The sequence below is a fragment of the Populus alba genome, chromosome 1 (genome assembly GCF_005239225.2).
Source record: "Populus alba chromosome 1, ASM523922v2, whole genome shotgun sequence".
NCBI classification, from domain to species: Eukaryota; Viridiplantae; Streptophyta; class Magnoliopsida; order Malpighiales; family Salicaceae; genus Populus; species Populus alba.
In genome coordinates this window covers 24,147,192-24,155,225 of record NC_133284.1, presented here as the reverse complement: position 1 = coordinate 24,155,225, position 8,034 = coordinate 24,147,192, and positions in this window count along the sequence as shown.

Below are 8,034 nucleotides of genomic sequence, written 5' to 3'. Positions count from 1 at the left end.
GAGAGAGACGGGACATTTAGAAAGAATCTTTTCATGGGCTTGGTAGTGTTATGGTCGGCAAGTGTACGAACATCTTCAAGTTGTTTTCCCGTGAAAATGAGACGACATTGTTGGTCTGGTGGGGTGCCTTCCTTGTCTTGGATCTTGGCTTTCACATAATAGATAATGTTTGAAGATTCAAAGTTTGTTGTCACCTGATTTTTTATTTTAATTTCTAAAATGTTTTTTCAAAAATCCAAAAAGAAAAAAGGCAAAACTTAAAAAAGAAGAAGGAGAAGAAAGATTGGGGAGTGGAATGATAACTAAAAGAGGAAAGATAGACCGAAGTAAAGTTTTGACCTCTTTTCAAAATTACAAAAAATAAAAAAGATTTAGAGAGTTGTTTTTTTTTTTTTTTTAAATCAAAAGGATTTAAAATTTAAGTTTAAAAAATAAAAATTATTTAAATTTTAAATGAAAAATAAAAAAGATTTAAAGACTTCAATTTAAAAAAAAAAATTAAAACTTAAGTTTAAAAAAATAAAAAAGATTTAAAATTTAAGTTTAAAAAATAAAAATTATTTAAAGTTTAAATGAAAAATAAAAAAGATTTAAAGACTTCAATTTAAAAAATTTAAAACTTAAGTTTAAAAAAATAAAAAAGATTTAAAATTTAAGTTTTAAAAAATAAGGAGGGAGACAACCACCAATACAATTAGTGTTATGAATGTATATTTGAGTATTACGAATTTATGATTTTTTTTTAAATTGAAAAATAAAAATATAATTATATTTAATAAAATAAAATAAATATATGAACTGGTAAATTAAAAAAGAGTTGCTGAATTATAAAGCTAATTTTCTAGTAAAAACAAAAAGATAAACGCACATGTTAATATTTAACTTTGATTGTCTTCTTTATTTTATGTATATTTTTTTAATCTTAGAGGTTAATTTTAGTATCTAAGAACAAGACATTCTTTTGTTTTACAAATATACCATGAAAATAAAATTTATTTATATAAAACATAAAAATGAAAAAAAATATAATAATTTCTTTGAAGCATTATGAAATTAGAAAAAAAAAACAATTAAAAGCTTAATTACTATCTTATTTTTTTTTTTAATAACCAAACAATTTAAAAAAGAAGGGAGAGGTTATTCATTAAAGTTAAAATGAAAAAATCAATGCAAAGTAAAGAAAAAGAGAGATAAGTTATTAATTATTTTTTTTAAAATAGAAAATATATAAAAAAATGCCCCATGTCCGTGTGCTGGCCATGAATAAAAAATATAATGTCTACATGTCTGGATTATTTTTTTCTTTTACAAAGCGGATGATGCATTGTCCACTTTAGTGTTTTTTACAAATTCATTTTCAACTCCAAATATCTTCTAATTTCTTTAAAAAATAAAAATTAAATAAATATTTAATGATTATGATATATACATAATTGAAGGAAAATATCATCTTTACCAAAATTTTATAGAAAAAACAAACTTATTGACACTAAGATTTGTTAAAGTTGATGTTTTCTTTAAGTTGTTAGGATTTTCTTATGATTTCAATTTTTTTCTTGTTTATTGCTTCACTTGCATAACGGTTCCTGTTATGAGGGAAGTAACATTGCACGTTCAAAATAATTGACTCCCACGATTGCAGGTGCTGTAAAATCGTGGTTATTTATTTCATTTCATTTATCTTATAAAGCCTTTAAAAAGACCATCGTGTTCTTTCAATATCAGAGCATTTACTGTAAAAACTAGTGTGAACCAAACTCTCTTATACTCTGTTTTTCATTGTAGTCTTTTCTGTTTTTAACATTTGGTATCAGAGCCTCCACACGGGGTTTTTTGATCAAAATTTTTAAGAAACATAAGTCCAGTGAGTGAAGTTCATGGCGAGTGAAAGTAGTTTTGTGCAGCCAGCCATTCCTAAGTTTGATGGGCATTATGATCATTGGAGTATGCTCATGGAGAACTTCCTGCGATCCAAGGAATATTGGAGTTTGGTAGCGACTGGGATCCCTGCACAAGCAGAAGGGATGGATCCTACAGAAGAACAAAGAAAGACAATTGAAGATCATAGGCTAAAGGATCTGAAGGTGAAGAACTACCTATTTCAAGCCATTGATCGATCGATATTGGAGACAATTTTGAAGAAAGACACGTCGAAAGACATTTGGGACTCCTTGAAACAGACGTATCAAGGCACAACCAAAGTCAAACGTGCCCAGCTGCAAGCTCTTCACAAAGAGTTTGAGGTACTTCACATGAAAATGGGAGAATCAGTGAATGATTATTTTGCACGAACTCTCACCATTATTAACAAGATGAGAATTCATGGAGAACAAATGAATGATGTGGTAGTTATTGAGAAGATCTTAAGATCCATGACTCCAAAATTTGATTATGTTGTGTGCTCAATTGAGGAATCAAATGATATTGATGTTTTGTCCATTGACGAGCTTCAAAGCAGTTTGCTCGTTCATGAACAATGGATGAGCAGGCATACGTTGGATGAACAAGCACTACAAGTTAAAATGCAGTTCAACCAGGAGGAAGAAATTTGGAGTCGTGGAAGAGGAAGAGGAAGAGGACGAGGCCGGTCTGTTTTTGACAAATCCATGATTGAGTGTTACAATTGTCATGGACTTGGCCATTTTCAATGGGAATGTACTAAGAAGGAGAAGCAGACACATTTTGCTGAGACCAGTGAAGAAATGTTACTTATGGCGTACGTGGATGATAAACAAGTCAGAAGTGAATGCATATGGTTTTTGGATTCAGGGTGCAACAACCATATGTGTGGAAAAAAGAGAGCTGTTTGATGTTTTTAATGAAGAATTCAAAGACTCAATTAAACTAGGAAATGATGCAAGCTTACAAGTACAAGGAAATAACAGTATTCAAATGGAGATTAATGGAATTATGCACGTGATTACTAAGGTGTTTTATGTGCCAGACCTGAAGAACAATCTACTGAGCATTGGGCAGCTACAAGAGAAAGGTCTTGCAGTTCTCATGCAACATGGAACTTGTAAGATTTTTCATCCAAATAGGGGCTTAATCATCGAAACTGCCATGTCACATAACAGAATGTTCATTCTCATTGCTAAATATGAGTCCAAGGAACAAAAGTGTTTTGTCTCCCTTATCATAGACCAATCTCATCTTTGGCATTGTCGATATGGGCACCTAGGCTGGACTGGTCTCCAGGTTCTTCAACAAAAAAAGATGGTAGAGGGCATGTCACAACAGTTTAGCATCTCTTCTAAAGTCTGTGAAGATTGTTTAGTGGGCAAACAACGAAGAGATCCATTTCCAAAGGTCAGCACATGGAGGGCATCAGGTATTCTTCAGCTAGTACATGTTGATATCTGCAGGCCAATCAATCCAATTTCAAATAGCAAAAAGAGGTATCTTCTCACTTTCATAGATGATTTCAGTCGAAAAACTTGGGTGTATTTTTTGGTTGAAAAGAGTGAAGCCTTTGTTGTTTTTAAACACTATAAAGCTAAGGTTGAAAAAGAAACAGAAGCATGCATCAAAGCACTACGTACTGATCGTGGAGGAGAATTTACATCACAAGACTTCACTAATTTTTGTGGTGTGAATGGGATTCGAAGACAGCTAACATCTGCATACACACCCCAGCAGAACGGCGTTGCCAAGAGGAAGAATCAGACAATTATGAATATGGTACGTTGCATGCTTTCTGGGAAGCAAGTTCCAAACACATTTTGGCCTGAAGCAGTTAACTGGACTGTGCATATTCTCAATAGAAGTCCCACGTTTGCTGTGAGAAGTAAGACCCCAGAAGAGGCTTGGAGCAGCATCAAACCATCAGTAAGTCATTTCAGAGTCTTTGGATGTATATCTCACATTCATGTCCTGATAACAGAAGAGTGAAACTTGACAACAAGAGCCAAAAATGTATATTCTTTGGGGTAAGTGACGAGTCAAAAGCTTATAGATTATTTGATCCTATTTCTCATAAAATAATTGTAAGCAGAGATGTTGTTTTTGAAGAAGATCAACGTTGGGATTGGGAGGTTTGTTATAACAAAGAAATTGTATCTGATCTTGTGTGGGAACAAAATGAAGGAGAGGGCACAATTATTGGTGCCAATGAAGAGGAATCTGAAGCTAACAGCACTGAAGAAAGTGAGGGCAGTGAAAAAATTGATCATGGTATTGTAGCTCAAAATGAAGAAATGGATCATGTTGATCATGGTGCTGCTGCTTCTTAGGATGACTCATCTCATGAAGAAACTAATGAGAACTCACCTCATGCTTTCAGACCATGAAGACCACTAGCATGGATGTAAGACTATGAAAGTGGACAAGGTCTCTCCGAGGAAGAAGTCTCCAACATTGCTTATTTGGCATTGTTTGTTGACAGTGATCCAATTTCTTTTGAAGATGCAGTAAAGAATGTGAAATGGAGGTAGGCCATGAACTCAAAAATTGAAGCCATAAAAAGAAATAATACTTGAGAATTGACAGAGTTACCAATTGGCAGCAGAGTTATCGGTGTAAAGTGGGTTTACAAGATAAAACTCAATGAGAACGGAGAAGTAGATAAGTAAAAGGCAAGACTCGTTGTAAAAGGTTACAACCAATAATATGGAGTAGATTATGCTGAGGTATTTGCACCGGTTGCTAGGCTAGACACCATTCGAGTTGTGATTTCGCTTGCTGCTTAGAAAGGTTGGATGATCTATCAACTAGACGTCAAGTCCGCTTTTCTAAATAAATAATTGAATGAAGAAGTGTTTGTCACCCAACCTCTTGGCTATGAGAAAACAGGCCATGAATACAAGGTGTGCAAACTTAAAAAAGCCTTGTATGGTCTTAAACAAGCTCCTAGAGCTTGGTACAACCGTATAGAGACTTATTTCTTAAGTGCAGGTTTCAAAAAATGCCCCTATGAACATACTTTGTTCATCAAAACAACGGATGAAGGTGCAACATTATTTGTTTGTCTTTACGTTGATGACCTTATATTTATTGGAAATGATGCAGCTATGTTCAAAGATTTCAAACAGTCCATGATGAATGAATTTAAGATGACTGATCTTGAAAAGATGAAGTATTTCCTTGGCATTGAGGTGTTGCAACAACCGGATGGTGTTTTCATTGAGGTGCTTAACAGGTTCAAAATGGATCAATGCAATCCAGTGAAAAATCCAGTTGTTCCTGGCCATAAACTCAACAAGGATGAAGATGGAGTAAGGATTGACAACACACTCTACAAACAAATAGTTGGCAGTCTTATGTATCTGACAGCCACACGTCCTGATATAACATTTGTTGTGAATCTAATCAGTAGATACATGGAGCATCCCACTGAAATGCATCTACATGCAACAAAGAGAGTCTTGCGATATGTAAAGGGAACCAGTAGCTTCAAGGTGTTTTACAAGAAAGAAGGAAATCAGGAGCTCTTGGGATACACTGATAGTGATTACGCAGAGGATCAAAATGACAAAAAGAGCACTTCGAGGTATGTATTTCTGATGAGCTCTGGTGTTGTGTCCTGGTCTTCCAAAAAACAACCAATGGTTACCCTTTCCACCACTGAGGCTGAGTTTATTTCTACAGCATATAATGCTTGTCAAGTTGTCTGGTTAAGGAGAATTCTAAAAGAACTATGTCATGATCAATGCAAATCTACAATGGTATATTGTGACAACATATCAGCCATTAAGCTCTCAAAAAATCCAGTTTTGCATGGTCGTAACAAGCACATTGATATTCGCTTTCACTTTCTTCGTGATCTTACAAGGGAAGGAATTATGGAGTTAGTTCAGTGTTCAACTTATGAGCAAATTGTAGACATTCTTACAAAGCCTTTGAAACTTGACGTTTTCTTAAAGCTGCGAGATATGTTGGGTGTTTGTTCTTATCCAGTAGTAGACTAAATGATAATGGTATTTAGTCTAAGGGAGGATGTTAAAGTTGACGTTTTCTTTAAGTTGTTAGGATTTTCTTTTGATTTCAGTTTTTTCCTTGTTTATTGCTTCACTTGCATAACGGTTCCTGTTATGAAGGAAGTAACGTTGCACATTTAAAATAATTAACTCCCGCGATTGCATGTGCTGTAAAATTGTGGTTATTTATTTCATTTCAGTTATCTTGTAAAGCCTTTAAAAAGGTCATCGTGTTCTTTGAATATCAGAGCATCTACTGCAAAAACTAGTGTGAACCAAACTCTTTTATACTCTGTTTCTCATTGTAGTCTTCTCTGTTTTTAACAAGATTTAGTTTTTTGGCGATCAAAAAGTTGTCATCAAAGCACTCTCTCTTTTCTATTCTTTGATTATTTTTTCTATTCTTTCTTAACATATAGGGAATGAAACATAGAAAAATAAAATAAAGTATAAGATAAAAAAATATGAATTTCTTAAGTAATTGGGACCAAACAATAAATAAACTAAAACTACAAGGACAAATTTAAGTTTTACCATGCCAGTATCCAAATTTTGCCTTTTTTTTGTTTGTTAAATATATTCCTTCTTCTTTTAATATCTATTTTTAACTATAAATAAAGTTTTATATCTCAAAATTGATATTTAATTCATCATTGGAATACCTCTCAACGCTTTGTACATGTGAGAAAATATAAATAAAAAGAAATCGCAACATATAAAACCATGTTAATATCATTTGAATTTGAAATGATACAATTACAATTAAAATAGTTTGATAACCGGTAAAAAAAAAAAAAAAAAACATTGTACACATGAACATTGAATGGCCAAGTTGTTTTTTTAGTAAATTTAACAGCTATGTTAATTATCATTGAAAATAAATAAGCAAGGGTCTTGCAAAAATTAGTTGGGCCATTTTCTATCCTATACTCATTTTTTTTTTTTAACATCTTAGAAAAGTATAGAGTTATTAACTCATCTTGAAGATTACATGTGTTTTGTTTTAGAGATAAAAATTGAGTTTTAGATGTTGAATCAACTAAAAAAAATAAAAAATAAAAATAAAAATAAAAATTTTTATAATTGAATTTTATACATAATTACAAAAACTAAAATAAATCCTTGACAAAAAATCACCATAGTTTTGTCGTGGGATGTGCAACAAAAACAATTCCTTCGTGGTGCCAACTCCCTATTTGTGTGTTTTGCGTGTGGTTGTGAAGACCCCGTGTCCCACATCGGCTATATAACGTGCATGTACCGTTTACAACATTCCACACGCTTTGTCCGGCCAGCTGTCTTGATTTTTCAAAGCTTTTTCTAGATTAGAAATGTAAACGTATAAATACAATATTTTTATCTTTAAAAATTATTTTTTATATTAATATATTAAAACGATTTAAAAATATAAAAAATAAAATCCAAAAAAAACATTTTTTTTTAAAATTAAAAAAAAAAAAACAACTTTAATCACAAAAAACAAACAATCCCTAAAACTATCATCCGCTAAATCTTCACAAATTAATCAAATAATTTATATCCAGTTTTAATGATTCACAAGAAACCAACCTCCTAGGAAAACTCTTAAGTATTCTTAGTATTAACAAGGAAAGTAACTGGAGTAACAAAAACATCTTGGCCCCTTTTGAGTTTTTTTTTTTTTTTTTTTTTTTTTTTTTTTTTTTTTTTGAAGAAACGAGCCAGCTCCCCTGTAAAATCATCCATCAAAACTTGAACAGGCTAAACATTTGACACGTCCAAACTAGACCTTGTCCATCCAGAATAGTCTACAAACGAGTGTGCAACACATCCCACACGTCAATCTCTCTTAACGTAGATAAAACAAAAAAAACTCACTGTTGAGATATACAGACAAGAAAGAGTTGAGCGAGCTCTTCACACTGTTTTCGCTACCAAAAACAAACTAAATAAGAAGCTCTGAGCTTGTCTCTCACAGCCATCCGAGAACATGCTCCGGGCTTGCTCCGCTATCGAATCGGATGATGACCGTCCTTACCGGCGGGCTAGGGCGCAATGAAATGGATCTAAGAAAAATAAACTTGCTAATGGCAATCTCAGAATGAGGCGCCGACACCAAAAACTAGTAAACATTGCAACA